The sequence below is a fragment of the Trifolium pratense genome, linkage group LG5 (genome assembly GCF_020283565.1).
Source record: "Trifolium pratense cultivar HEN17-A07 linkage group LG5, ARS_RC_1.1, whole genome shotgun sequence".
NCBI classification, from domain to species: Eukaryota; Viridiplantae; Streptophyta; class Magnoliopsida; order Fabales; family Fabaceae; genus Trifolium; species Trifolium pratense.
In genome coordinates, this window is record NC_060063.1 from 37,497,277 (window position 1) to 37,520,655 (window position 23,379).

A 23,379-nucleotide genomic window follows, 5' to 3' on the forward strand; every position below is an offset into this window, starting at 1 on the left:
CAAAATATAACATTTTGACCCAAACACATGGAAATATTTCACAGTAGGCTTCCTATTCTTCCATAGTTCATACAGTGTTGTAGCAGTACCTTTTCTTAATGTTACTCTATTGTGAATGTAACATGCTGTATTCATGGCTTCAGCCCAGAACTTGTAAGGAACATTTTTGGCATGCAACATTACTCTAGCAGATTCCTGTAAGGTTCTATTCTTTCTTTCAACCACACCATTTTGTTGAGGTGTAATTGGTGAAGAAAATTCATGAGTTATTCCTTCAGCAGCACAAAATTCAGCAAATTTAGAGTTTTCAAACTCCTTACCATGGTCACTTCTGATTCTTACAATACCACAATCTTTCTCTTTTTGACGTTGTAAACAAAGGTTTTTGAATTCTTCAAAAGTCTCAGATTTTTCCCTAATGAAATTTACCCAAGTATATCTAGAGAAGTCATCAACAATAACAAGAACATATTTCTTACCTCCAAGACTCTCAACTTGTATGGGCCCCATCAGATCCATATGTAGTAACTCAAGAACTCTAGAGGTGGACAAGTGTTGCAACTTCTGGTGCGACACTTTGGTTTGCTTCCCAATCTGACATTCACCACAGATATTGCCTTCCTGTATCTGTAAGCTTGGTAGTCCTCTGATAGCTTCTTCAGATATGACTCTCTTCATGCTCTTCAGATTAAGGTGTCCTAATTTTTGATGCCACAGCTTAACCTCTTCATTTTTAGTTAAGAGACATGTAGATACATTAGCTTCTTCAAGAGGGATCCACAAGTAGCAGTTGTCATTTGATCTAACTCCCCTCATAAGGGTGTCCCCTTCATTATTACTGACCAGACATTCATTTTTTGTAAAGTTGACTTTCATGCCTTGATCACATAGTTGGCTTATACTGATTAGATTGGCAGTTAGCCCTTTTACAAGGAGAACATTTTCAAGTTTTGGTAGACCATGGTCAATCAGTCTTCCAATACCTTTGATTTCCCCCTTTGCTCCATCTCCAAATGTCACAAAACTTGTGGCATAGGATTTTACTTCCTTCAAATATTTTTCAACACCAGTCATGTGTCTGGAACAACCACTATCAAAGTACCAATCTTCTTTTGATGAGGCTCTGAGAGAAGTATGGGCAATCAGACTTTTCCCACTGCTTTCAGCTGTATTCTCCTTGGTATTGGTCGTATCATCTTTTTGCTTCCATTCCATCCTTGTTTTAGTAATGGATGGATCAGACTCTTGAGGAATTTCACTTGGATACCCATACAATTTGTAGTAGTAAGGCCTTATGTGCCTCTTTCTTCCACAGTGGTGACATCTCCATGAGTGGTACCTGCTTCTAGGTCTAGGTATAAATCTAGGTCTCTGCCATCTTTGCTGATGTGGTGCCACATGTGGTAACACTTGTCTCTGCTGTCTAGGAGACAGGTGTGATGACATCCTGTCATGCATTTTTGGAGACGGTTGTTTACTTAACTCAGGCATATATTTCCCCTCTTTGTTGTAATCCATAATCCTGTTAATATTTTTGTATTCATACCCAATGCCTGTTTTGGATCTACTAGGAGCAGGCAAAGTTTCCAGGATTTCATCTAGATCACTTCCTTTGAATAGCCTAAAAACATGCTTCTTTAAATTCTCAAGATGAGAGTTTAATTCAGTTACCTCTTCATTCAGATGGGCTATCTCAGTCAGCTGTTTGATCTTGTCAGCTTCTAAGTTGATGATAGTTGCCTTCTGTTCCTCAATGATCTTTAAACTATCTTCCCATTTAGTACTAAATTCAGAGATTCTTGACAGATTAGCAGCTCTCTCAGTTTGCAACTTAGTGATTGTTTCTTTTTGCTCTTCAGAGACTCTGCAGACTTCTGCACTCTTTAGACACAGCTTTTTATATGATTCAGCAAGTTCATCAAAGGTCAGTTCTTCTTCACATGATTCAGTGTCAGATGTGCAAACACTTGTCAATACATGTATAGCCTTTGCAGTATCAGCTTCTCCCTCAGAATCTTCATCTGACCAAGTTACAGTTAACCCCTTCTTTTGTTTCTTCAGGAAGGTTCCACATTCACTTCTAATGTGACCAAACCCCTCACATTCATGACATTGAACACCTTTATTTGGAGCTGATTTCTCATCTGTTACAGGTTTTCTGAAATTCCTGTAAGTGTTGCGACCAATGTCAGTTGCACCTGTCTTAGAGCGTTTGTCCATTCTTTTTAGCACCTTATTAAATTGTTTTCCCAAAAGAACCATTGCATCAGAGATGCTGTGTTCAGACTCTGTGTCACTCAGTTGATCTTCTTCCTCAGCATTTGAAACAAAAGCAATGCTTTTGTTTTTCTTATCCATCTTTTCATTTGTAGCTACCTCATAGGTTTGTAGTGAACCAACCAGTTCATCTAGCTTCATATCTGTGATATCCTTTGCTTCTTCTATAGCTGTGACTTTCATGTCAAACTTCTTAGGTAAAGACCTGAGCATTTTTCTTACCAGCTTTTCTTCAGGTATCTTTTCACCCAAGGCATCAAATTGATTGTCAAAATCAAGTATGGTCATGTGAAAATCCTGAATGGTTTCATCATCATTCATTCTAAGATTCTCAAACTTAGTTGTTAGGAGTTGTAGCTTTGACAGCTTTACTTTAGAGGTACCTTCATGAACAGTCTCAAGAATTGTCCAAGCTTCCTTAGCAGAGACACACTTTTTGATGAGTCTGAATATGTGCTTGTCAACACCATTATATAGTGCATATAATGCTTTTGAGTTTGCAAGAGCAAGCTCATCCTCTTCTTTGGACCATTCTTCAGCAGATTTCAACTCAAGAGTTGGTTTACCATCTTTGTCCATCTTCACAGGTGGAGTCCACCCTCTCAGAATTGCCTTCCATGTCTTGCTATCAATTTGTTTTAGGAAGGCCATCATGCGAGACTTCCAATAGTCATAGTTTGAAGTACCAACCAGAAGAGGTGGTCTGGTAACAAACCCTCCTTCTTTGTCCATCCTTGCCAAGAACGGTTTCCCTGGAGCTCACCCTAAAGTTCAGAACAGGGTGCCTGCTCTGATGCCAATTGCAATTCCTGGCACACAGTGGACAGGTGTTGATCAAGGTGTGACAACACTTGTCTGTTGTAGACAGATGTTGTTACCAGTGCGCCAACACTTGTCTATAAACAGAGCAAATAACATAAAACAATGCAAGCGGTAAAGTAAATAACACACAAGAGTTGTTAACCCAGTTCAGCCTAAAGCCTACTCTGGGGGATACCAATCCAGGAATGAAGTCCACTATCAGCAGTATTACTTCGAAGCTAAACTCACCCGTTTACAACTTCTCACTTAATCACTACCCAATGACACTTCTACCTAGGAACTCCTAGATATGAGACCCCGTCCCAATTCCCACCTTAACAACACAGACAGCGTTGTTATTCAATTCAACAATCACAACAGGTGGAGACACACTCCTAAGAAACTAGGATTCACTCTTGCTTAAAAGCTTGTGAGTAAACCACACAACACAATAGAACAATCTCCGTACTTCAAAGCTTAGGAGAAGTTCACACATACAACTCAATAAACTCAGGTCCTAAGCTTGCATCAGTAAGACACAAGAAAGGCTCACAATTAACACTCTAAAATCCCTAAAAACACACGCTTTGTAAGACACGATTTTAGATCCTTGAAACCATATGCTTGCCTTCGTATTTATAGTAGTAGAGCGACTTGGGCTTCAAGACAAAATTAGGGCTTCTAGAATTGCGGCAGCTGTGATATATTTTTGAAAACAATAGTTATATTTTTGAAACGCAAAAATATATTTTCCAAAAATATAATTCCTTTGGAAAATAAAACTAGGGTTTGGCTGCCTCATGAAACACATTAAACACGTGCGCCTTCCTCTGTAAGAAACCTTGAAACAATTCTTCAAACAGATCTTCAAAAGATTGAGTAGAAAATAATAACAGTTAGCTGGCGCGCGCAGATACAGAGTCAGGTGTTGTTCCAAAGTGTCCCAACATTTGTCACAACACTTGGGGTCAGCACATTTGTCTCAACACTTGGCTAAAATATGTTTTTGCAAAATGTAGCCAATATACAAAAACCCAACAATATCCATTAATTCAAAATGAATATATAAAATAAAGTGGGTCCAATGAAAATAATATTTTAATAAAAAATAAGATGGGTCAAAGAGGAGAGAGTGTTCTTATTTTAGGAGTGGTACTTAATAAGTACTCAAATGGGTGGTACTCCAATGGTAGTACCTAATAAGTATCTAATAGGTACTATATCATTGGAGATAGTCTAAGTTCCAAAATAATATTACAGTACCGATACAAGTTTATCTAAAATAACATTACAACTCCAAAAATAACATTACGGTACCAAAAAAACAACTTGAAATTTTATAGTAATGCATCATTATAATTTCAAAATATAACACATTGTAGTTTGATTCGTTTTTTTGAAATGAAAACTGCAAACCAAACTAAACTGTGCGATTAAGTAAAAAAATCATCTGAATTCATCCAACCAAAACAAATGCGGTTTTGCGGTTGGTTTAAATCAGTTTGCGGTTTGACTTTTGGATTTATTCGGATACGATCACTCTTAATCACCACCATTATTATTTATTATTATCTTTAAAGTGCAAACAGAAACAACTTTATTGAAATCGTACACTTCATTGTGTAATTCTAACTGTATAATGCAGCAACACAGATCAGGAAAAAAATTGGAAATAGATCAGACTGGATTGACCTAGGAATGAAAAAGAACAAACACAATAAAAGAAAATATTATCGGGTAGTGAAGCAACAAGAAAATAGCATAAATGATAACCAACTGGAGTATTAAATTGTAATCTCACATCATATAAACTTTTTACAATTAAAATTTGCATGTGCTCTCTCGGTCTGGTGTAAGGCATATTTTATTCTCTTAATTTAAAACTTGCAGGACACCCGTGCGTCCGCACGGGAGTCGCGGCGTTGCCGCTCCTCAATTGATAACATAAAATAGTAATTTATTGGGAAGTAGATTAAAAGATTAAAAAAATAGAAAGATATAATATTTGGTAAAAAATAGAAAAAGAACAATGATAAAACTATCACAAAAAAACCTTATGGCTCCGTATTAATATTTGAATATAAATGATAATGTAGAAATTATGGAAAAATAGGCTACCTTATTAAAAAAAAATATATTAGTAAAAACATAAGCCTCGTAAAAACCACCAAAAAATTAGGTCCCTGTATTAAATATATAAGTATAAATATAATCCTTTTAAAATTATTAAAAAATAGGTAACCTTGTTAATATGTTAGTGAAAATATAGGTGTCACAAAAATCATCAAAAAAATTAGGTTACCGTATTAAATATGAGTATAACCCGTAAAATTGTAAAACAAAATAAACAACTTAATTAATATATAAATAAAAGTATAAGCCCCGTAGAAATCACAAAAAAAAAAGTTTCCATATTAATATATGAGTATTTTATAGGTTCCGTAGATGTTATAAAAGAACGGACAAACGTATTAATATAAGTAAAAAACATAGGTCCCGCATAAACCACACAAAAGATCGGGTTATCGTATATTAATATATGAGTATAAATATAAGTTCACAAAAAATAGTTAAAAACTGAAAATTTTATTAATAAAAGTAAAAACATAGGCCCTGCGTACGTGTATGATATAAACTGTTGTTGTTTTGTTTGACACACCTAATTGTGCCAATCAGGACTCATTATTAATAATAAAATTCATTTTAGTTTGTTCAAAAAAAAAAACCAGGCACAGCAGAAATCACACAAAAGATTATATCCTTTTGTTAATGCATGAATATAAATATATGTCAACAATGAGCAACCTTATTAATATATTAATAAAAAAAAATATGTCTCGTAAAAATGAACAAATAGATCCTTGTTTTAATATTTGATCTAGTATAACCTGCAAAATTATAAAAAAATAAACAACTTTATTAATATATAATTAAAATTATAAGTCTCGTAGAAATCACAAAAAAAAAGGTTATCTTATTAATTCATGAGTATAAATATATATAGGTCCTACATAAATTATTAAAGAACATGAAATCTTATTAATAAGAGGAAAAACATATGTCACTTTTTGCTTTTTCATAGCTGTCCCACAACAACAACATAGTAAATCCTAATTTTTGCTTTTTATTCTCGTTCATCTTCCAAAAAGGGGTGATTTTGGATCAATTTTGATCTGAAAAAATGAAAAAAGAGGCAAATTGCGAATTTCATACGTACGTATAATAGATAGATATATATGTCCTACATAAATTATTAAAGAACATGAAATCTTATTAATAAGCGGAAAAACATATGTCACTTTTTGCTTTTTCATAGCCGCCCCACAACAACAACATAGTAAACCCTACTTTTTGCTTTTTATTCTTGTTCATCTTCTAAAGAGGATTTTGGATCAATTTTGATCTGAAATCACCCCCTTTTGATTGTTTTATATATTTTTTTATTTAAATAAGTGATTTTCACACATTCTTATGTTTCATTTGAGTTTTCTTTTGTTGTTCTTGTCTGATGTTGTTTTAATCTCGTCTTAGTGCAGAGTTTTTTGTCTTGAGTTCGCGTCTTGGTACGGTGTTCGGTTTAATTCCATTGTAGTACGATATTTGTTTTGTTCAGATTTACAGATTTGCTCCGATTCAGATTCAATGCAGATTCACACGTACTCTATTTACTTGAATAAATGAATATTGTTTGTTGTTAGTCTAAAAAAAAGAGGAAAAAACATAGGTCCCGTAGAATTCACACGAAAGATTATGTCCCCATATTAATATATGACTATAACTCGTAAAATTATAAATAAAAAAAAAAACAACTTTACTAATATATGAGTAAAAATATAAGACCCGTAGATATATCCAAAAAAATTAGGTTCCCGTATTAATATGAATATAACCCGTAAAATTATTAAAAAAAATAGGCAACATAATATTTTAGTCATTTTTTTTCTCCAATAATTTTCTTCCGCATAGAAAAATCTCTTAAGAACGAAAGTCATATCTTTCTTGTTATATCTTTCTTGCGTGATTTGTTTATGGTTTTGTTTCTCTGACTCTTTGTAAACTTTTGTAGTCTACCTCGGTACGTCTTGTGTCGGGAGGTTGTCTATGTTAATATATCTCATTTTGGTTTGTTAAAAAAAATATTAGTCCTTATATCAACAACAAAAAATCTTTCAAAAAAAAACTTCTAAAAAATGTCATTTATTTTTCAACTATTTTCAACTTTGTATTTAATTTTTACTGTTTTTTTTTAAAAGTAAATGTATCATTCGCGCGCACCGTAGAGAATAATCCTCTTGAGAGAATGTTTAAAACCTCTCTTAGCTGTAATCATTGTCATAGTTGATAGGAAGATATTGCTTGATTAGTGAGCATTGTGAAAAAAAATGTACAAAGTAATGCTCTTTTTATAGTATATGTGGTTAAATGATATTGTTGTATTTTTGTTAAGAGATTAAATGTGTCATTATATTCATTCGTCGGTCATAATTATTAATTTTATGCGGATTGCTATGTGTTATTTATTTTATTTTTTTTGTAAGGTAAAGAAACGTTTTAAATTGAGTAATTAAATTGAATTTGGGTTACATACAAAAATTGGATTTTTAGATAAAAAGAAAAAAAAATTGTGGAAGAAGTAACACATAAAGTGGAGTTTTATGGTTAGTGGTTACAATTGGGCATTTAACTCATATTGATTATATGTTAGTTCCAAAAATATAACAAATTAATTCATATGGCTTAGTGGTAAATGTAATAAGAAGTGTAACTAAAAGGTTAAGGGTTCGAATCATACTAAGAAATTTTTTAGCATTTTTCTACTAACTTTTTTTAATAAGGACACAAAATAACCCTGAATTGATTATGTGTCAAAAAATGAAAAAGGGGCAAATTGAGAATTTCATACGTATGTTCTTTTCTTATATAATAGATAATAATAAAGAACACATTTTTTGGATTTTTTTTTTTAATAAAATAATGGAATGTGAGAATAATGAAGAAAAAATAAAAATGAGATGTGCATGTGAAATGGGTAGGACAAAATTAGGGTATGACACCCGGCCTATTGTCCAACCCTACTTTTGCGTGTACATCTTAAAGAACGTCTTCATGAAGTATTTTTTTTTTAAAAAAATAAAATAAAATACTTCATGAAGACGTTCTTTAAGATCTTCATGAAGTATTAATTTTCATTGGTTTCGATAAATCCATTGAGGTACTTCTCACACGCATCCCAATCTTCAGAAATAATTTTCTCTTCAAAATACTTCAAATTGAAGAGGAGACCACATTCTTGCTCCAGCCAAAACACAAAAAAAAATTGTTTTACTACTTTTTATCTTTTATATAAGAGACATTTCACTTTTTAGATTCATTGAATAACAAATATATCTGATATATATAGATCAAATACATTAATTATTCAATGAATCTAAAGTGAATTGTCTCTTATAAAAAAAGAATGGATGTAGTACCATTGTAGCTACTCACCATACAATAAAATAAAATAAAAATATTGTTCATAGTATATTTTTAAGTAAATATCCGTTCGTCACAATGAAGATATAATGTGGTTTATATGCACATAGTAGAATGAAATAAATTATAAGCGATATACGAAAAGTTTTTATTATGTTCAATTGCAGATATGTTTGTAGAAATCTATGTGTGAGATTTGATTATTATTATTATTATTATTATTATTATTATTATTATTATTATTATTATTATTATTATTATTATATATTTTATGATTTGAGTATGATGGAATTTCTCTTTTGAGTTGTACCATTGATGAGATGGTTTTTATATACTTTATTGTTAGTTAACTAACACTTAGAGAATTACGTGGCTCTGATTCGCTAATCGTTTAAGATATGTAGGATCAGGGGTCCTCCCTGTCAAGATACAATTTCAGTAACTCTATATTTTAACTAAGTATATTCGTTATAGTGTATAGTGTATTATGTATTAGGCTTGCCAGGTTAAATACATGGTTAGTTAGCGGTGATCTATGTGCTGGTCATGACTTCGAATTGGGTCGTGAGAAAGTTGACTATTTAAGAAAAAAAATGTTTCCTTCATATTCTCTTCATGAAGAAGTGGAAGAACGAGTAACACCGTTTTCTTGTTCATAGATGCCATTTTTCTATCTCAAAGTGATGAGATCAAAAGACTCTAGAGAAAGAAAGAAAATGATGTTTCTTAGATCAATCAGCTGAAAAAGTTGATAAATCTTAAAAGTTGATAAATCTTAAATTTGCTTGCTTAGTGACGTTTTTTTGTGTGTGCTCATATGAAAGAAATTTGGAGAGGAAAAAAGATGAAGAAAAACATAATAAAAGTTGCACATAAAATTCCAACAACTTTTATTATGTTCTTCATCATCTCAACATGTTCGAGTTTGTAGTATCCAATTCACTTATAATTTCTAATAAAACTCTAATAATCTAATGATCATTATTTGGTATTTGGCTACAAGAGTTTGGTGACTGCAAATTGCTAGTAGCGCAAAAGTATTAGAAAGTGTGTGTTTCTTCTTTTTTTTTTTTTTTTTAAGTGATTCCTATTGGATATAGGCGAGTCACCGAAAGTCTATGGTGCACAAGTGTCCATGGTGCACACGTGTCTTAAATTGTGCATCATGCACAAGTCACCGAAAACACTATAACGAATACGAATTTTACAAAATCCACCGTTGGATAGAAAGTTTATATCGTATAGATCATCCATAAATTTTTTTAAAAAAATTGTAAATCATTTGATATGTTATTGAGACCCGTCAAAATTAACGGTTTATGGATTTTTATTCAATACCGTTAATCTTGATGGATCTCAATAACATATCAAATGATTTTCAAAAAAATTAAAAAATTTATGGATGATCGAAACGATATAAACTTTACATCCAACGGTGACTTTTATAAATTTCGTATTCGTTATAAAAATATCGAAGACTTGTGCACCATGCACCACTAAGTGGTGCATGTTAGACAAAGCCATTGGATACAATATAAACTTCACATGATGCATGTCTTAAGAAGTACGGTATTTCCTCTAATTTTAAATATAAGTAAAAAAGTAACTCTTTAGATATAGATTCATCGATTATTCAATAAATTGAAAATATTATTATTTTTGTTTATATTGAAAACCGAATGAAGTAAAAACCTTGTACATTTCGTATATCCTGCACTAGACTCACAATGAACTAATTAACAATTATGCACTACAGAAAATGGCACACACTCGAGGTTGTGGCGATGAGGGGGAAGATACCTACAACTGTTAGGGCAGTGGGTTTAGGGGTGTTAATAATGGCAACCTCTTTGCACTGCAATTGCAGTGTGTATGATTGCATCGTAATTGCATCAGACGATTTCAATCATGCTAGTGTAAATATTTTCACTTAAAAATTAAAATTTATGAATCTCGACTCTCAATTTGTGCCAAATCAATGATTTTTTTTACCCTTAACAATCTTTTAATTATGTATTTCAAGCACCTTCGAATTAGTTATTCCGTAATAAACTGAGACAATGCTATCGTGACGTAGTGGTGTAATTTGATTAATTTCGTGAAAATTAAAAATGATTTCACACCACAATAGTCGCAATGCACGTCGTAGCAACCATAATGATCACAATCGCAACGAACGCATCCATCAACAACCGCAATTTAAAAACATTTATGCAACATATGGATAGGGCCGACCACAAGTGCAGTAGATTTCAATTTAAAGTTTTACTTGTGGTTTACTATGTTACAAAAAAAAAAAAAGTTAATTGCTTAGTATTGATGACAACAATATAGAATGATCATTTTTTTTTTAATGATCACTTGATACAATATGAAGACTTGATCGACAAATTTGCTTCAAAACTACTAGAATGAAGGTTTTTTTAAGCAACAAAAAGGTATTTTATTATGGAAAATGCTAAACAGTGCACCGGAGCACTGATTAAGCATTTAAAAATATAAATTCTACCTCCAACTGTGTGCATTCAATACCTCAAAATTATCAAAAGTTGTCTTTTTCAATATTTATTTTAAGCTCATGACCCTTTTATTATTGTTGAATAAGGATAAAAGGTATTTTAAGTTTGAGATATCATCCTATGTCTTGTTGGTCAAGAGTAAGTTAGAGCTTTCATTGTTTCATTATGTATTCATTATAAAACACTATTTTTTTTAAAAAAAAAATTGAATACGATACATACAATAGGGATGGCAAAAAAACCTAAACCCGAGAGATCCACCCGAACCCAAACTCAAGTCAACGGGCGAAACCCGATTTGACTGGGTTTGAGTTTGGGTTCGGGTGACACCCGATAATATGGGTGTGGGTTTGGTATCAGTCAAACCCACACCTGAAACCCATACACCCACCCAAAATATTTTATAATTACCTAATTATCCCCATAGTTTCCCTCAATTTTCTTGGAAGACCTTAAATTTTAGTTGTAATTTAATTTCTTGAAGTCTATGTTGTAATTTCTTGAAAGTTTATGTTTGAATTTCCTTGGAAGACCTTAATTTTAGTTGTAATTTAATTCAAAGTCTATGTTGGAATTTAATTTCTTAAATTTGCAAATTATTTTCAAATGTGCTGCGGGTTTGGGTTTGGGTGGAAAAAACCCGAATCCAATGAGTGTGGGCGTGGGTGTTGTTTTGCCACCCGAACAACCTTTGGGTTTGGGTTTGGGTTTGGGTGATGATTTCGGGTGTGGGTTTGGTAAGTGTCAAACCCGCACCCATGGGCGCCCGTTGCCATCCTAATATACATGCATATACATATTTAAAAATCATTTCACAGTTGTTTACATAAATTATCTCAAACAATTTTGTAATTGGGAAAATGTTGGATTTAGCGAAAAACAGTTTCACGACATGAGGTGGCATATTGTAATTGGTTTTTATCACACACACCCACCTTGATTTCCGTCAAAGGTACAACAGTTTGAAATTATTAATTACACCTTTCGTGATAAAAAAATTCGTTTGATATAGCAATGCTCTTGTAATTGTTTATGTCAGTTGAATAACTCAAATAAATCAATCCAAATTAATTCCAAGACAGAAGAGTTTGAGCAGAGGCGTTGAATGACGCTCAAACATGGTTTTGAAGACACTTTGTTACAGTAGGTAATGGTCACTACTTGAGTTTTTCTATTAGAACTCAAAATTTCTTTAACTTAAGGTTAAACTTTCTTAAACTTAAGGTTAAACATATCTTTGTCCGTCTCCTTTGATAAAAAAAAAAACGCTTCCAAGATTGCTTCATAATTTCATTTCCAAAATTTAGGCAAAGCTGTACTCCCTTCAGTTTTATATATAAGAAAAAATATATTATAGTCTAGATTCATTAATTTTATAATTAATCTAAAAAGTAAAATTTTTCTTATATATAGGACTAGATGAAGTATAAGAAATATTATATCAGTGGCAAAAGCAATGATCGATGTACAAAAAATGTCTTTTTAAATTTTTTTTATATTGCATGGTTTGGTGTGTAGCTAGTAATGGTAAAATGAAATTGGATTTTTTTAGGGTGGATCAAAGAATATGATTTTTTTTTCTTCAATTTGAAGTATTTTGAAAAGAAAATTCTTGCTGGAGATTGGGATGAGTGTTAGAATTACTTCAATGGCTTTAAGAAAATCAATAAAAATCAATACTCAAACAAGATGATTTTCGAAATAAGGAAGCAAAAATACTACGAAGCCTTGGACAGGTATTGACAGTTGTTGATATATTCTTGTGAATAATTACCAACTGTCAGTACCTATCCAAAACTTCATAGTATTTTTGCTTCCTAATCTCGAAAACCATCTTCATAGAGTATGATATTTATTCATTTTGGTAAAGTCATTGAGGTACTTCTCATACTTATCTCATTCTCCAACAAAACTTTTCTCTAAACTAGTCGGCCACCCGTGCGTTGCACGGGTTCGGCGGAACACCATTTATATATCAATCATGGATGTTATCAATCATGGATGTTGTTGACCATGATAAATTAAACAACCACATTATTATTCGGCCCGTGTGTTGCACCGATTTGGAGTAACGCCATATATATAACAATCATGGATGCTATGGGCCAAGAAAGTTAGCCATAAGCATATGGAAATTAAGCAAATTTGTTCATTTCACATTTAGGGTTGAACTGCAATTTAATTGCAAGATCATTCATCGTATAAGGTGTCGTGCCTAGTGGAAAGAAAACATAGGCACTTAGTTGAAAGTGATCTCACCTTGCTATCACAAGCCAACTAACCTATGAAATACTGGGATCATGCCTGTTTTCCTTATAAAGAGAGTTCCCTACATCTGTGTTGGAGAATAAGTCATCCTACTATGTTCATCCAAATAAACAACCCCGCTATAAGGCGCAAAATAGGATCATTAAGATGAAGCATTCCAAAAAGCATAAAATTCAAGTTTGGTACAGATATTACAACACAAGATTAAAAACAAAGAAAAGCAAGATAGTTCCAAAGTTAAATAGTGGGAATTCTAGAGCATATAATGATGCTGACTTTGATAGAATATCTTCCGACGGCTGGATGTTGAATGAGCATAGAGTGCTTGATTCCCTGCATATTCATTATTTGAAAATTCAGTAGTAAAACAAACAAATGAAAAATAAGAGATAAAATAGCAACCATTTGTTTAGTGGTATGTACCTAGCAAAGGGGTGCAACTTTGATTCCACCCGTTTTATTCATCTCATTTATTCTACCACTTTTTTCCATATATAATAACTATCTCTTCTCTTTAATCTTCACTTCATTCCATTTGCTATATTTGCTACTACATATTTATCATCATTTGCCTTTTCACCGTGTCAACTTCTTAATCTGAAACAATTGCAGGGCATTGATGTTGAGTAGATATGAAGGTTAAGAAAGTAAACAAAAATCTGATGTAAATAGAAACTTATAGAATTATCATATTGAAGCTAGGACAAAATATAGAAAATGTGTTTAACACCTTTAAGCAATATCTTATAGTACATAAACATAATCATCCATACAATGCTAAACTGGACAATAAACTCAATTTCCATAGAAACAGTGTTTAAGACCAATTATTTTTTATGTAAATAAAAAGTAAACATGTATAATTGGTTGGTTGTATACATATCGGCAATCCTTTTCAGTTTCACTCAATCTTGTCCAAAGAAAATTCATAGCCAACTGACATTCAGTATTGGAATGGGGACAAAAAAACCAATCAACTAACTTACATCAGAAATTTCCTATGAAAACCAAAAGAAATTCAAAAAGTGAGAAGTAATATGTATCTATTTACAATTTTTTGGTAGATGTTGCAACCTCTGCCACCACAGGCACTGTCATGGTCAAACACATCGAGAGAAAGATTAAAGAAAAGAAAATTGAGAGAAAGGTACTTCAGTGGCTATTGCAGAAATTTCAAACACATTTGTCATTGGAATCTTGTGTGAAAAATAAACTCATTCATCAATAGGCCATGCTAAAACTTAATTATCTAGCAGCAACCAATTCAAAAGCACTCCTAACCAAACTGCAAAAATTGATCTACTTCACACAATTCACAAAATCAGAAACAGAATTCCAATATTTCAAAACGTGTAAAACCAAGCCTATTGCAAAAGCTTCAAAAAAGCAAATGATGATAGAAAAAATTGATCAACTTTGGGAAAAACTCAAAGTGAAAAATTTATGCATAAATTAACATCTCATACCAGTGCGCAAAGCTCAAACAATATGAAATAGTGCATAGTGCATATCATACAATACAACGACAAAGATGCGATGCTACTAATAATTAAATGTCCAATACCTAATACCTAATTATATGCATCCCCTGCAGCAAGGAGCACCAACTTTTCTACATTTAGAGAAGACAACAACCTCTCTATGCAAGAGAACATCACTTGAAAATAACCCTACAATGGAAAATTGCATGTTAATTTGGAAGATGTACAAAGAGTGTTATTAATCCACTTTTTCAATGAGTCATTCCTGAATTACAATAAATTGCTTACTTTTCCTTGATGCTCTCTACTTGTAGCAACCAGGGGAAGCTCAGCAATGTTGCAGCCAAAACTCCTAAGAAGCCCAGCAGATACTACGACAGAACTGCAAAGTATGATACATACAAAGTCAGCTTAACAAAAATTAAGAACTCAGGAAAATAACAAAGCATAGAAAACCACATGCTTCACAATTAAAACAATGCAATACATTCCCCCGAATTCTTGGCCAGAAATAAAAACCAGAGAGGAAAATTTATGAATTATAATTATTAATATAGTATATGACTTAAGGTGAAAATTCCAAAAGTGAATAATGGTTACTCAAAAGAGTGGTACTCTAGCTATTGAGTTCAATATTTTTGATCAGAATGGGGCACCTTTGATGTCAGATTCTATGGTAGAGTCGTCATTGTCCCTTCGTTGTGTGCTCTGCGCTGCGGTAAAATAAAAATGGTAAGTAATTTTCATGGAAATGAGTGTAATTAATCTATTAAACACGTAAACAAAGGCAAGGAAATAAGTGTAATTAATTCGAAACACTAAACAGACTCCACATGAATCTCGGCAGAAATGATACCTCTTCAAGCTGCACAATAGGCTGAGAAGCCCCAGCAGAATCCAAAGGAAGAATGTTAAAAGGTGCATAAATTTCCGTCTATTTCTGGACATCTCTAGCAGCTGCAATAATCTGAATAAACAATAAAATTCAAAGATGATACTGAATCCTCCAAAATATAAATGCCGAGAGAAAATCAACGCAACAACTACGCAATTTTCAGATATGACTAACCTCAGGAGCAACTTCTTCAAGTTTCACAGTCTTTTTAATAGCAGAAAGCACTTCAAAACGCACGCTAGCAGTCTAGTAAGCTTTACCAATAGAAAACCTAATTCTTATCAGTTTCCTAGTAGTACAATAGAAAACCTTTAATCAAAACAATAAAACAAAGAAGTTGCAATGAGAAAAAGACAATTAAGACCAATTCATTACCTCCGAAGCAGCGACATCAATGAAACTAAACTTCTCAAATATTTTTTTAAATTCTTCATCCATGCCTTCATATAGGTCTAACTTCTCTGGTACATACTCAACAAATCATCTTTTACCTATAACAATAAAAGAGATTATTTACTATGACAAAGAAATTGTTGCATACTTATTAAAACACTAAAAATTGTTTCAAACTTTTAAATTTGTCATTGTTCCGTCAATCAAACTTATTAAATTTGTCATCATTCATAATCAAGAAGATAATGACATGATAAAACTTCTATTGTTTGTAACTTAAGTAGAATGTATATTTAATCCAAATAACTATAACTCAAATTGATGGGATGAGGCTTCTATTTCTTTGCAAGAAGATGATGAACAAATCAGCAAGAAGGATACAGGAAAAATAGAAGAAAACCCAGCAAAGAAACAGAAAAACATAAACCAAACCTAAAATTGAGAACCCAAAAATTGAAACTGAGCTGCCTCTTTCATAGAGCCTGCAAAAAACAACACAGAAAACGAATTAGAGAGATTAATATTCACAAATTGAGAAAGATGAAATCTAGAAGAACTCAACCATTTGCTTGAATTGAACCATTTAAACGTAAAAAAAAAAAAAAAAAGAAGCACTGCCATTGTTCAGTTACTAAGTAGAATCAGAAATATGTCATTGTTCAGTTACTCATCTTAAGGTTACACTTACATTTAATCCTTATGGTGGGAAAATGAGTGAGATTTCTGAGGCGGAAACACCGTTTCCGCATAGAGCTGGTAAATTGGAAAGAGGAAGGTAATGATGTTGCGAATCAATATTTAGATCGGCTTCGAAACCTCTATGATTACATGACACCTTACATGTCAGAGTCACCAAGAAGTTCATATTTGAACTATAGAGATGTTGATTTAGGTGTCAATGCAGATACGAATGTTGGTTATGAAGAAGCCAGTATTACAGCAATGGCCGCACAACCATCAACACAATATATCCTGAATGACAATAAGAAAACGTCAAACCAATGAAAGCTAAGATCAATTTATGAAATATTAGGAAAATAAATTGGAAATTATGCTTATAGCAATCTACACATACCGGTGGATTTACCATCAATAATTACATCTCCCATATCCAACTGAAAAGAAAAAAAAAAAAAGGTTACGAAAAAGAATACTATACATGGGAAAAATTATATGCAGTAATTAACCTGCCAATATCCTTTTCTTGTCACAGGTACATAAGTGTGATTTCCCTTGTAGTGAGCAAATTCCGGCGCCAAGTGAAGATACGGTCTCGGATCCTTAGAAAATAGTATCATTGTTGGACCACCAATCCAGTTCCTCTCCATCTCACTTCTCTAACCCTGTTTTAATGGGTAATAACACAAAATTTTCAACTTTAATAATACAATATCAACACACAAAATTACTAACATGACACACAACACAAACAATCCAACCTCAAAATCAAAAATAAAAACCACCAAAATCTACCTTGGATAATGGATTGGGTGCAATTTTGCAGGAGAAACTATTTTATCAAACTCAAAAACATAATAACCTTGAATCATCAAAAATATATAATTAGGTCCAAAATAACCTACTTTCTTGTTAAATCTAACCTAAATCAACAGAAATAGAATAGGAAAACATTAGTCTAGTTTGCTAGTATGATTTCATTATAATTATAAATCATAAAAATGGTACCAGGTTTTCTGCACTGTAGAATGAAATGGTGAAAACAAAAACTACACAAAATGCTGGACAAAAGAAAGAGAACGATAGCAAGATCGCATTTTAGTGATCATAATGAATACATACATACTACAGACCATCTAAGTTTTTTAAATTTCATCAATATATTATCATTTCAACAAATGTAACACACTCAAATCAAGTGCAAACCTGGGCTACTACACAAAGAAGCTCCTCATGAGACAAGACAGCTGTTTTGTGAAATCGCTTATAGAGATCAGCTCCAAATGAACGGTGTGGTAGCCAGTCAGCTGGAGCAAAATTGACTACCTCTGCACAATTCAGACCTGAAAACACAAAGAATACAGATGATATACTTTAGATTGTATTTAAGCTGGTAATTTTTGGATGGAGATATGGGGAAAGTAATAACAAAATTTCCAGGCTCCCGGTGAACATTAACAATTAAAAGATAAGTGCCAAAGAATGAATACATACAAAGAGAAGACAATGATAAACAAAAGCAGTAGTGCTGAAGTATAGATTTCCAGGAAAACATCAAATCTGTATATGAAAGAAAACTAAAAAAACGAAAGATTAAGCAAGTTCATGAGCACATTGACACGATGAACCTGTTGTAACAACAAAGAAACACACATTAGTTAATCAATTAATTAAAAATATAATCCAAACCCAAAAGATAATCTCATATTAAAATGAAAATCATACATCACAGTTATGAGAAGAATTCAAGTTTTTTGGAAGTTGAAACTTCAACTACCTGTGTCCAACACAAACAAACAAACCCCACAAAACATAAATCATTAAAAATCAAAACTTAACTTTGTTTTGCACAAAATAACAAAATTCATCTGGGGTTTGATTAAGCATAAACCAATTGATAAAAATTCAATTTTATCATTGAAATGCTTTCTGCAAAAATTAAAATTAAAAAAAAAAAAAAACGAAAACAGTTTGAAAGAGAGGAGATTTTTCTAGTCACGTGAGTTTATTGACATCCAAAGATCCAATTTCATGGAGGATTTCAAACATGCAAGATCAAAATTTGAGGAATTGAAATTTGGGGGTTAGGGTTGATGATTTTCGACCTACCTGAGAGGAAGAATAATTTGATTCTGATGACGGCGGCATCACCAAAAGCGGATAGGACGTTCTGATTCGGAGATTGATTTGTAGGTGGTGGTGGAGGTTGTGGTGGATGCGGTGGTGAAGGACGAGATGGTGAGGGCAGAGAGATATTAAGAACGGTTGAGGGAAAAAAGAGATGGAAGTGATTAGACTTTCCGGTGGTGGTTGCTCGCCGGAATCTGGGGATGGGGATGAAGATGCATGGTGTTCTTGTTGTTCATGGTGAACAACATTAGATGGTGAGAAGAGAAAGAGAGAGAGCGCGTGAGAAGAGAGAGAAAGAAACAACTCAAATGAAAAAAAAATTGAGAAAAAAGAAATATATAAAATGAAATAGAAACCCTGGATGATGCAGATAGATGTCAAAGGCTAATTGGGCAAGGATTAGGGTTTCTAATAAGCAAAGATTTAGGGCTTTCAAGACAGCCTTGTAACCTAGGTGTGTCAAAATCTTATTGGATGACAGAGAAAAATGGCAAAGCACAATTGGGTGAAGATTAGGGCTTCAGATTTCCATTGATTTAGGGTTGGCAAAACTGCCTTGCCTTTAGTATAATAAGATAATGGTAAAATGAAATTGGATTTTTTTAGGCTGGATCAAGAATATGATCTTTTCTTCAATTTGAAGTATTTTGAAGAGAAATTTCTTGCTGGTGATGGGATCATCGTGAGAATTTCTCACCTCAATGAATTTACGAAAATCAATAAAAATCAATACTCAAATAAGATGGTTCTCGAAATTATGAAACAAAATTATTATGAAGCCTTAGATAGGTGGTGACATATATTCTTGTGAATTATTAACAACTGCCACTACCTATCCAAAACTTCATAGTAATTTTGATTCTTAATATCGAAGACCATCTTCGTAGAGTATCAATTTTTATTTTTGTAAGGCCATTGAGGTACTTTCTCACACTCATCCCATTCTCCAGCAAAGAATTTCCCTTAAAAATACTTCAAACTTAAGAAGATATCATATGCTTGCTCCAGCCGAGCAAAAAAAATGTAAGAGCTGCCACTTTCTCATCTCTAAGCACAAATGAGATTATTTAAAATTAGAAAAAGAATCAACCATGAAATATTCTAATACATTTACACAATCACATACTTAATTAAAATCGCGATATAACTCATTTTTAAGATACGAGAATTAATTCAGAAAAAAGTTGCAATAATGATGATTAATGATGAATTATTAATGTGACTACTATTTAAAATTATGATGAGAATGATATCATGAGGATGATGATCAAGATCAGTACCTGCCGAAAGCTTCAAAATACTTTTTCTTAGGAAGGGACAAGCACCCATGAACCGCCAGAATCTACATAACCCGACTGCAAAAGAATTGACCAGGACAGATCAAATCGGGTCAAACGGGTAAATAGGTTACAAGTACGGTCACTTACAGTTGATAACGGGTGAGTTCGGTTCTCTGTAAACCACCGTTGGTGACCGAATCACCTGAAATTATAGAAGAATCACTCTGAAATTGTTACACAGTATGAGTTGTTGCAGATCCAGCGCCGTGAGTTTAAGTAGAAGGGAAATTAGTCAAATCACCAGTCAAAGTTAAGAAAATATTAATTCTTTTGTCATAAATGTTGAACAAGAATAAATGTTGGTCGTTGGATTTAATTTGATGCGGATTGATGACATGGATGGTCAAGATGATAAGTTTTGTGTTTCTTTTTGGTAAACATGTAAACTAGATTTTTGACTTTACTTTTCTCAATGAGACTATAACTTAAAATAATAAAATTAATTTGTCTTTAACTCTTAAAACTAAGATAGAGAACCGGGAAGGTTCAGTCAAATTTGGGTCCAAAATAGCTCACAAAAAAAAAGTGTAAAATTTTGTCCACCTGTTTCAAGCATCGTTTTTGTCGGATATAGATTTACATTATTTACAGGGTGGTCTATTAAGTTTATCCAAATTAGCACATTGATAAAAAAAAATAAAAAAAAAAGATGCACCTGGATCCCCCCCACCCCACCACACCACACACACACACACACACGGAGACACCATTGAGAGTCTGAACCAATAAAATGACAGAGACATAATTTAAGTTTGCAATAATAGAGTCCATCTTGAGCCTTATGTCTAAATGACTTGCAATGTTTTTTTTTAAAAGAAAAAGAAATGATGTTTCAATGCTAAGTTAAGATAGAAAAAAGTCGTGATGTTACAACCTCGATCGGGTTCGATTAATGGCATTTATAAATTTTGAAAACAAAATCCGACCATGTTGAGTTGTTTTATCCGTTATTTGTCACCCGTAGACCAGAAGAAATGTATAAACCCGCCCAATACATCAAACTTAACTCGATTAGTATGAGTTCGATTGGTTCATTTTTTTTTGTCATCCTTACTTAGAACCCATCAAAAACTATGACCACTCTGTAGCATTGCTCAACAACAATTAGTATGCTCCTTCTTGTGTGCTTATATCATTCTCATGTTTGCAAGTAGTTCTTCACTATGAAAGTTCATGTAAAAACCTTAGTTCAAATATGTTTGTGTAGATCTAGTGACAAACGAATGAACCGTCCCATATCACCTGCAACCCGTCCAAACTGAACTCGTCAAAACTTAACCTTGCAGTTGGGTCGGATTAGGCCATGCATGTATATCTGCAGTTTGGAATGGGTGGAGCTTTTGGTCCTGAACCTGTCTTACTCGACCCATTGTCGACCCCTATATTTTTGCCACCAGTTGTTTAGCTCTAGATAGCATATCCGAGAAATCGATAATCTCAATCGGTCCACTCTGATCCTTATGCTGAAAATGTCTTTTGGTCGGTGAAAGGCACGGTGTAGATGAACTTCTCCGTTGGAACATTGAATGTGTTCTAAAATAAATCTCTGATGCGTTGTTGTTGTTTAGTCGATGAACGAGATGAAACTTGAGGTCCGGGAATCATTTTACCGAGGCCCCACGGTGGACGCCCAATGTTCTTGTTAGGATTATTTGTGAGAATACTTAGACAATAACGTGTTGAGCTAAGTCTTAAAGTAACTAGGTATGTTGAACGTGATGATCTAACCTTATATACTGTGTGTGTGTGTGTCGCCCAATGAAGGTGATGAGTACTCCTCCTAAGAAGGACGAGTAGTTGAGCATGCTCCCCTCCATATGCAGCTCTTCTGGCCTATTTACTTAGACCTATCACTTAAGTCATGACCTGGTTCATTCTAATCCCCTCAGCTGACTACTCATTCATCAAAATGTTATCCTCACAATCTATTGAGTCTTCCACTTTAAGGGGTTGGCCGAGCCCAATCCGAGATTTGTATCTCGCCAGGTCCAAGCATCATTAAAAAAATTATAAACATTAAATAGCTAAATATATACTAATATTTATGTGAATTTTTTTCTACCCCACATTTATTCCTTTATCCCAACATATTTTAAAATATTCTCATTTTACCCTTATCTTACTCTAGTATATTTTATCATATTTTACTTTGTCGCTTTATCACTTTCACGGTAAACTGTTTGGAAAGCAGTACACCCCCGTCGAACACTGTTCCGGTAAGTCTTTTTTAAAAAGTGTTACACTTTGTATTATCTTCATAATCAATTAGAATTACATACTGGAACACTTCTGAAAATTGTTCTGGTGTATTGAAAATTGTAGAATGTTTTTTTACATACCGGAACAATTTTTAAAAGTTTTTCGGTATGTCGAACAAACCAAAAAAGTGTTCTGGTACTTATGCAAGTATTCCGGTTTGTCATAATAGTTTTTTTTTTTGTTCTGTTATTTTTAAACAGATATGGCTCAAACCGGCAATACATGTCAAATGTCGGTAGATACTACAGATGTTTTTATAACTAATGAAAAATTTGATACATGAAAAGTTGTTATCACATGGGCTCGAGATGTTGGAATTGCCAACAAAGTCAGTATTATTACTAGGTTAGATAAAAAGTACGGAAAAAGAGGAAGAAATGACAAGTGTATTTTGGGCTGTGATAAAGGTGGAAAATATGACTCTTCAAAAAGTTCGATGACAACTGCATAAAAAAAATGTAACTGTCCATTCAAAATTAGAGTTACACCTATGCATCTAAGCAATAAAACGGCTAACAAAGCAATTCATATAAAACGATCAACCTATATTATAAGTTAATTAAAACTGTAAAAAATAACGAGCAACGTATAGTATATAACTTAATTAACAAATAATAACAAACAAAAAAAATTGGTTACCTCACCAAACCATATATGACGAGCAATGTGCTCATCATATCGTGTCAGAAGACTCGTATCAATCGGTCCTCCATGCCAGCTCTACTACACCACATGCGCAGGCTCCTCCTACCGCACCATGCATGCATAGGCTGCTCGTCCTAATGTTGTTCCGCCTCACGCTGTAGAAAGTCTTCATGTTTGAGCTCGGAACGCCTAATTCTACCATCCCACCGTCTGGTACG

The 23,379-nt window shown here is 33.1% G+C and overlaps 1 long non-coding RNA gene across 22 annotated transcripts; it reads right to left on the reverse strand.

Moving 5' to 3' along the window:
- Positions 1-13,462: 13,462 nt before the first annotated feature.
- On the reverse strand, positions 13,463-19,239 carry LOC123884456. Of its 22 annotated transcripts, none has more exons than XR_006800801.1 (16): positions 18,897-19,225; positions 18,513-18,564; positions 18,282-18,415; positions 17,994-18,130; positions 17,297-17,452; positions 17,185-17,224; positions 16,798-17,081; positions 16,542-16,591; positions 16,092-16,207; positions 15,891-15,970; positions 15,678-15,778; positions 15,478-15,534; positions 15,110-15,203; positions 14,912-15,010; positions 13,764-13,937; positions 13,463-13,673 (listed from the first exon to the last, which is right to left on the reverse strand). It is a non-coding gene; the product is annotated as an uncharacterized LOC123884456 (long non-coding RNA). The 22 variants fall into 22 exon arrangements; XR_006800794.1 differs by having other exon boundaries at positions 15,478-15,529; positions 15,678-15,788; XR_006800784.1 differs by having other exon boundaries at positions 15,678-15,788.
- Between the last annotated feature and the right edge of the window lie 4,140 nt (positions 19,240-23,379).